Source organism: Apodemus sylvaticus, chromosome 2 (genome assembly GCF_947179515.1).
Source record: "Apodemus sylvaticus chromosome 2, mApoSyl1.1, whole genome shotgun sequence".
Taxonomy (NCBI): Eukaryota; Metazoa; Chordata; class Mammalia; order Rodentia; family Muridae; genus Apodemus; species Apodemus sylvaticus.
Genome location: NC_067473.1, coordinates 172,405,542 through 172,414,718, shown reverse-complemented (window position 1 = coordinate 172,414,718; position 9,177 = coordinate 172,405,542).

Below are 9,177 nucleotides of genomic sequence, written 5' to 3'. Positions count from 1 at the left end.
CGAGCTGGAGGTGGAGAACTGGAAAGCCCTCTTCTGGAAAGCTAGGACAAATACTTTGCTTTCTCCCCGCCCTCCCCCCCCCCCCGCCCCGCTCCCCGACGGTAAAGTGGGGCAGACGGTTTGGGAAACAATTGGGCAGTTCTTCAGACCATTAAACACAAGAATTAGTTACCATATAACCACTTCTAGTTATACAGTCAAAAGAAACGAAGTCACACAACCACCCAAAATCGTGTACACAAATGTCATCTCGTATCTGCGAGATTCAATGCTCAAACCCTGAGACAGCGGTGGCACACGTCTTTTCATCCCAATACTCAGGAGTCAGGGGCAGCCTGGTCTACAGAGCGCATCCCAGGACAGTCAGCGTGGTTATACAGAACAAACAACACAGGACAGAGAAGCGGGTACACTCTATCATATGAATAAAATGTTAGGCGCCAGACACCAAAGGCCACATGTTGTACGATCCAGTTTATAAGCAAATGCCCAGAACTGGCACAACTAAAAAGGCCAGTCCGTTAGTTCTTGCCAAATGCTGGGACTGAGGAATGCCAGGGAAGGAGAGGAATTCTGGTTTCTTTTTTTGCATGGAAATGTTCTGAGTTGATTTTGGTGACGGCTGCACCAACATCCCTTAAATACTACTGAACACTTGGGTCAAGTTATGAAGAGATCTCTAAGGTGTCTCTTGATTCAATAAGCCAGTTTGTTAACTGCTATTGTCAGGCACTCTTTGGCTATGAAATCTGGCCAAAGATGGTGATTTTTATCTGTTTCTTCTGAAAAGCCTTGAGTGTATACTTTACAAACACATTGAAAGACCCTTTCCGATGTTCAACTGAGGTGGCGTTCCAGGAATTAGTAGTAAATATCCAGAATCTATAGCTACATTTGTATTTTAGTCGTGTGTAGGTGTGTCCTTTTCCATCTTGGTCACAGGGCTAGCTAAGTGAGCTCGCTGAAGCTACCCACCTATCCCGCGACTTCCTTGGCTCTAAGGATTACAGATGGGGCAGGGCAGGCACAGCTGTCTCCACGGATGCTGGGGATCTGAACGCTGGTGCTCACGTTTGTGCAGCCATCTCTGCAGCACTCCCTTTTTTGAGATTAGAATTAATATGTAGACCAGGCTGGCCTCACGCTTGTGCCATTCCCCTGTCTGCCATTCCCCTGTCTCTGCCTCCCAAATGCTGGTGTAATATGCCACCATGTCTGGCATAATAAGACATTCTTATTCTCTCTCTCTCTCTCTCTCTCTCTCTCTCTCTCTCTCTCTCTCTCTCTCTCTCTCTCTCTCTCAGATTTAAAAATGTCATATGTATGGGTGTGTTGTATGCACTTCTGTCTGTTCACCAAGTGCCTGCAGTTCCCATGAAGGTCAGAAGAGGGTGCCAGATTTCTTGGAACAGGAGTTATTGATGGTTGTGATCCACTATGTGGGGCTGAGGAATTGAACCCAGGATCTTCTGAAAGAGCAGCCAGTGCTCTTCAGTGTGATATCTCTCCAGTCCCTCATAAGATGTACTTTTATTACTTTTGTAAAGATTCTTTGGTTTTTTCAGTGATAAGTGGGCAGTTTCTCACCTGGCAACTCTAAGGTTAAAACAGAAAGATTGAATGGTCTGTGTTGGCACTGTCTGAAGATGTAGGAGAACTAGAACTTTCCCCCATGGTGCCTCATTCTCAGATCCTAAGATTAGAAACAGGTCTGGCAGGCTAGTCCTACTGTGGTCAGGCCCAGCTGGGTCATCCCAGCTGGCATTCCCAGTGATGAAAGGGACACCTAGTGTTGTCCTTTCTAATGGTTATAGAAGCAGAAGCCTGAGTAGGGACCAGAGAAATGGCTCCCTGGGTTAACTCACTTGTTGCCAAATCTGCTGCTCTGACCTTGATCCCTAGGACCTGCAAAATGGAAGGACAGAACTGACTTCTGCAAAACTGTCCTGTCTTTGTCTCTGTCTGTCTGTCTGTCTGTCTCACACACACACACACATACACACACACCCCTGTGTAAGGTGGCTTTCCATCTCAGAGCATATCCTTCTGTTACAGAAACTGATTTTGAAACCCCTCCCCCATGCAAAAAAAAAAAACAAACAAACTAAAACTAAAACTAAAACTAAAACACGGAGTCTCTGTGTGGGCTTTCACAGTAGCTCAACATCTGTGGTATAGCTCAGTTGGTAGAGAGCTGCTTTTCTAACGTGTGAAGCACTGAGTTTGCGCCCAAGACCATGTAAAAACCAAGTGTTGTGGCACTGAGTTAGAGGCCACCCTGGAGAAGGAGGAACAACAACAACACAGAGGAAGAAGGAAGATAAACATAGGATGACCTGAGCCAGTAGCTGCCTTCTTGTGGTGCGTGTGCCCCCTTTATTGGGGTCACCTGCTTACCTCTGTGTGGGTACAGATGTTCATCACTTAAGGAGCATTTGTATTAAAGCTGGTGGTAAGGGACCCAGCTTATCCCCTCTAAGGCTGAAGGCACCTTATAAGAATAACTGAGGCACCTTAACTTAGCCTTTGTAATGGCTGCTGCAGACCCCAAAAGGCACCTTCACTTCTCCTTAACTTGCAGTCATTTTAGATTACAGGAACAGCAAAGCCTTGAAGGACAATAAACCTAATTGCAGGCTATTATGGCTGTGCCCTAAAGGAGGGGTAATCATCTTATGGGAACCTGTGTGCTCTATCAAGCAATCTAGACTTCTTAGTGCAGCTTAAAGAACCAGAACTAAGACCATTACATTAGCTGCCAGGATGGCTTAGCAGTACAGTGAACTTGGGGTCACTGGATCCTTTTATCTGTTCATCATGCCACAATGTACATTGATAAAAATCCCCTCAGCTTTTCACCAATACCAATCTCTTTAATTGGCTTGTAGAATGGCCACCGAGCCTCTGAGCCTAGCCAGTGGGGGCTGCCAGGGCCTATGCAAACTCTGGTTGCTCTGACAGGTCCAGTAGGGCTTTGATCCCCAATTCTCAGCTACACCCTTTTCACTGCTGAACCCTCTTTTTCAGAGTGGGACTTTCTGAGTCCTCTGTTCCCATCCCTTATCCATCCCGCCCTACCTTCAAATGACACAGGGCTGGCCAAGCGTGGCTGTGCGTGACTGGTACTCAGGCCAATGCACCCCTTTGAACCACAAGATGGATTCTCAAAACATACAAGGACCTGTGTACCCCAGCTTAGGAGAGTGGTAGTCTCTGGGAATGCAGGGATATAAACAGGATGCAAAAGGCCTTCTATAGTTAGCTATATATTTCTCTCTCCTCCCCCTCCTCTTCCTTTTCCTCTCCCTCTCCTCTTCTCTCCCTAGTTCTTTCTTCTGAGATGGTCTCATGTAGCCTGTCTCTCCTTGATTTCACTTTGTAGTTGAGGATCACTTGAATTTCTGATCCTCCTATCTCTGTTTGCTGGGATTACAGGCCTAGCTTACGTAGTGCTGGGGATCAAAGCCAGGGTCTGTGTTCCAGGAAAGCATACTAAGCCACATTTCTAGCTCTTTTCCATTCGTATTTCTTCCTTTATTCCCCCACTCCCACCACTTTTAGACTCGGTCACACTATTTTATCACCTAAGCTGGCTGAGAACCCTGGGACCTTCTGCCGAGTGCTGAGATTATGTATATTTTAAAGGAATAAAGCAAAATGCTCTAAATCTGGTAGGTATGAAGTACATGATGTATTCATATTTGAAATTTTGTACAGAGTAGGAATTTCATATTCATTTTGTTTTGAGACAGGGTCTCTCTCTACATAGCTTGGCTATCCTGGAACACCCCCCCCTCTGTCTGTCTGCCTGTCTGTCTCGTGTGTATATATATATGTACATACATACATACACACACACACACACACACACACACACACACACACACACACACACACACGCCAGGCTGGCCTTGAACTCACAGAGATCCACCTCCTCTGCTTCCCGAGCACTAGAATTAAAGGCAATATTTCTTTTTGAAACTGTAAACTCTTAAACTCTTCTCTTGTTTAGACAGGGTTGGTACTGTGTAGTTTCGGCTGGCCTGAAGCTTGTGGCAATAATCTTGCCTCAGTCCAAACATGCTCACTTTTTAAAGGTGTAGAGCTGGAGACAGAGCTCTGTGCTTAGTCTGAGCATGTCCTGGGTTCAATCCTCAGCATCAAAAGGAAAAAATAGTGTGAAAATACTTAAGCATATAAAAAAATTAAATGTATAAAATAAATCTGGGGTTGTGCATGTAGCTCAGTGGCAGGAGGCCTGTTCAGCATGTGGGAGGCCTGCTACCTTCAGCAGCGCCGGAGAGAGAAACAAGAGCAAAAGGAAGGAAGTCTTAGGAAGAAGCATTCTGAAATTAAATCGTGTGAAGGGCAGTTTGCATCAAGTGGGGGAACCTCGGCTGAGCAATTGCTCGCACCAGGTCCTCCTGTTTTCAGTTCCCCGACTCTGGGATTACAAGCAAACACTGACACCTCCAGGTTAATCTGTTTCTGTAGTGTCTCCTTCCTTCCTTCGCTCCTTTTCTTGCACACAAATTCACCTCATCTACTCCTGGGTACTCTCTCTCCGAGAGAGTGTTGGCGTGCGGTGCTTAGGGCTGGGCGCAGTTCCAGAGCCTCTAGTGGTGAGGCCACGCATGCGCATGCACGGAGGGTGCTCACCCCTCTCCAGTCTGCCCGAGGTCCACGCCCTATCTCTCCCTTTCCTTCTGCTCATCTCTTGCCTTTCATGGTACAGCTGGGCTGAAAGAACATAGGTGTCTAAACCATAGGGCTGCGATGATAACACTCAGAAGAGCGCTCCCATTAAGTATGTGATGGAAAATGATGGAAAAATTGATCTGCCTTTTCCTAAACTCCCATTAAAGGTGAATTTTTAATGCAAATTTGGTGTGAAACAATATAATCTAGAAAAAAAATCTTTTTTAAAGGCCTACCAAAGAGGTGTGTGTGTGTGTGTGTGTGTGTGTGTGTGTGTGTTGATGGTGTTTGCTTTATGTATGTAAAACCTTGAGTTCAGTCCTCACAGCTCCAGCACTGCAGGAACTGTAGTAGGGTAGGCCTGTAATCCCAGTATTCAGGAGGCAGACACAGCAGGTCAAGAATTCAAGCCAGCTTTAGCTACCTATTGAATCTGAGGCCATCCTGTGGCTATTAAGGGCCACACAAACCCTGTCTCAAAGAAAACAAACAAACAAACAAACAAACAAACAAACAAAAGGGAGAAAGCGGGCCACGAAACTCATCGTTTCTATTTGTTTCTATTTGTTTATTGAGACAGGATGCCTCACTACATAGCCCAAGCTAGAGCTGAATTTGTTTCTTCAGTCTCCTGAGCGGTGGTATTCCAGGCATACGCCACCATACCTGGTTCTACAGTGTGGTTTTTCTTGTGTTTTGTTTTGTATTGCTGGTCATCCAACCCACAGCCTAGGGAGCAAGACAAGTGCTCTACAGGGAGCGCTTCACTGTTCTACATTCTGAACAGTGTTACTGAATATTTAGAGACTGGATAGTGTTTCTGAGTGTTAAGATGTTAAAATGTAGCATGGTTTACACAGTGAATTTGTACATTGTTCAAACCATGACCAAGAGGAGAAAGGAAGGGGAAACAACACTATTAAACAATTAAAAAAATTACTGATTGAAGAGAGGAAGTGGGTGGAATGAGATTAGGAGAGGAGGCCGAACGAAAGTTAACCTTATCTGAGAGGCCCCGCGCTGGGGAACAGTGGGTACTCTGCTTTCAGGAATGCCGTGCCTACTGAGATACAAATCTGGCACAGGAACAACAGGGCACTATTGCCTCTCAGGCGCTGATCTTTAGAGGTGCGGGAGGAAAAGTGGGCGGGTCGTGTGACATTCGTGAAATGCTTGAGGTGAACTCACTGCTCAAGTATTAGTCATGTTTTGTGTGTGGTTCCCCTCCCCCCAAGTTATTTGACTGAGAAATATGCCTCTCACTTGTTATTTCCTAAATGTTTAGCTTTTTTTCCCCCCAACGATGCTTTAAAATATTCCATCTCAAAAGCCCCGCTGGCGTTGTAACGGCGTTTGGCAGCATGCCTCTCCCCCGTTGGGCCTACTCAAGAAAATATGCCTGTGCGTCCATAGCAAGAGGCAACGAAGCCCTGCATTAGTCAGAAGGTCTGAGACAAGAGTCTGAAGGGCTATGCTCAGAGTGAGCAACTAATGCAGCCTCTAGTTTTCAGAAGGAGCAAAAGAAAGAGGAAAGACAGAAGAAAGAAAGGAGGGGAGGAAGGGAAGGAGGGAGGGAGCAAGGGAGGCAGGCTGACACCTGCCTGGTATGGTATGGTATCCTGGTATAAACCTGGAATGGTATCCCCCTCCCCCCCATGCAGTAATCCCGACACTCAGGAGGCCAAGGTAGAAGGCTTGCCACAGATTTGAGATCAGCCTGGGGTACATAGTGAATTTAAGGCCCATTCAAGATTTAATAAGACCAAAATCCTGTGTCAAAAGCTGGGTATAGTAGTGTGTACTTGGGAGGCAGGAGGATTGCCACAAGGATCAGGCTAGTATTTCTAGATAGCTAGTTCCAAGCTAGCCAAGGCTATAATCAAGGGACCCACTCAAAAAACAAAACAAAAAACAAAACACCAAATAGGAACTGGAGAGCCAGCCCAGTGAATAAGTAGCTCACTGAACAAGATGAGGACCTGAGCTCGGATCCCAGCACCTTTATAAAGCCGGCTACAGACGGGTGGGTCTGCAACCCCAGTGCTGGTGTCTTAGGATCTCCATTGCTGTGATGAAACACCATGACCAAAGCTACTCAGGGAGGGAAGGGCTTCTTGTGCTCACAGTTCCATGTAAGAGTTCATCTTCAAAACCAGTGAGGGCAGACACTCAGGCAGGGCAGGAACCTGGAGGAGGAGGTGAGGCGGAAGCCATGGGCTGCTTCCTGGCTTGCCCTCCATGGCTTGCTCAGCCTGCTTTCTTACAGAGCCCAGGAGCACCAGCACAGGGATGGCCCCACCCATTGATCACTAATTAAGAAAATGCATTAGTTAGATCTTACAGAGGCATTTTTCTCAATTGAAACTCCCTCCTCTTTGCTGACCCTAGCTTGTGTCAAGCTGACATAAAACTAGCCAATATAGCTGTGCAGGCAGGCAATGGCAGAACCCGGAGGCTCACGGGGCCACTAACCTAAGCAAATTGGCATATTCCTGGTCCAGTGAGAGACCCTGTATTAGAAATAAGGTAGAGAGCAATTGAAAAAGATACAGGTGGCCCTTATTTGAAGAGAAAGTAGGACACTCATTTAGGTAATAAGCAACTGCTCAGAACTGTATTACTCTGTAATAGAAGCTGGTGCAAACAGCCTTCTCTGACAGCGTGTGGGGGTGGGGTGGGGTAGGTGCATGTTCTGTTTCGTTGACTCAGACCTGAAACTGTCTAAAGTTAGTGCAGCCTGAGTTCACAGCTCTGTTTTAGGATGTGGCTTCCATCTGTCCAATCCACTGCTCAGGAGAACTCCAGTCCCAGGAGATCCTACACCTTCTTCTTGCTTCTGCAGGCACTGTGCAGATGTGGTGGACAGACATAATTGCAGGCAAACACCCATACACATGATAATCAAAAATAAAATATTTAAAAAGATTTATTAAGACAAAACTAGAAAGATGGTCATGAACGGTGAGGAAGAGATCTTTAGGGAGGGGGAATGAGAGGGCAACAGATGTGTGTGGTAGGAAGCAGAAGTGTGGGCGGTGGAGAGGAAGGGAGCTGGAGGGAGAAGGAGAGGATAGGTAGGTAGCCGTGGGGGTTCCGGGAGGGGGCGGGGCAGCATTTGGGATGTAAAAAAAAAAAAGTAGCCTCAACTCTTCAAACTTTAGTCTTCCCTTTCTTTTCTCTCTTTCTCTTTCTCTCTCTTCCTTCCTTCCTTTCTCTTCCTTCCTTCTTTCCTTCCCTCTCCCCTCCCCCTCCCTTCCTCTCTCCCTCCCGCCTCTCCTCTCTCCCTCCTTTCTCTCTCTCTCTCTCTCTCTCTCTCTCTCTCTCTCTCTCTCCTTTCTGAGACAGGGTTTCACATTGCCACAGGCTATCCTGGATTCACTCTGTAGCTGAGGATGAACCTGCAGCCCAGCTCCTCCTGCCTCTGCATCCTGTGTGATGTGATAGCAGGTGCATGCCATCATGCCTGGTAGGTGTTGTACTGTGGAATCTAACCGGACCTTCATGAGTGCTAAGCAAGCACTCTACCAAGCGGAATGCACCCCTGCTCAGCCTAAAGTTACTGTGGGAGTCAGGTGTGGTAGCTCACACCTGCACCCCTGCACTTGGGAGTCTGAGGCGTGATCTTCACCAAGAGTTTGAAGTCAGTTGGTACTATGGTATGAGATGCTGTCTCAAAAACAGACCAACCAAAACAATAGAAGCTGGGTGTAGTGTGACACACCCTTAATCCTAACACTGGAGAGACGGGGAGTCAGATCTCTGTGTGTTCAAGCCCAGCTTGGGTCAAATAGTGCATTGTAAGGCTAGCCAGAGGTCACAGTGAGGCTGGAGATTAACAGGGTGACTGCTTCATAAACAGAACCAATAAACAAAAGCAAATAAATGTTTATGGCTGGAGGGAGAGCTGTGATTAAGAACACTTCCTACTATTCCAGATGACTGGAGGTCAGATCCCGACACCCAGATCAAGGGGTTCACAGTCACCTGTGACTCTAGTTCAGTGGTTTTCAACCTTCCTGATGCTGAGACCCTTTAATACAGATCTTCATGTTGTGGTGACCCACAACCATGAAATCATTTCGTTGCTACTTCACCACTGTAATTTTCTACAGCTATGAATTGTAATAAAAACATCTGATATGCAGGATATTTGACATGTGACCCCCCCCCCCCCAAAAGTGTTTTCAGCCCACAGGTTGAGAACTGCTGCGCTCCATCCGGGGGAACCTGACGCCCTCTGCTGGTCTCTGAAGGCACTTACATACATGGCACACATTCCTAAAAACACACACCTGAACTTAAAGTAAAAAAAAAAAAAAAAAAATCTTTAAAACTTTACCTCTGGGATCCTATAGCTACAGTTATGACCATTAATACACATTAACAGAACCACGAGTGGTGTTTAGAAGAATTTGAGTTTCAGCAATATATCCAGACTCTGGTTCTAACATTATTTTATAGCATTTCAAATATTTAGGT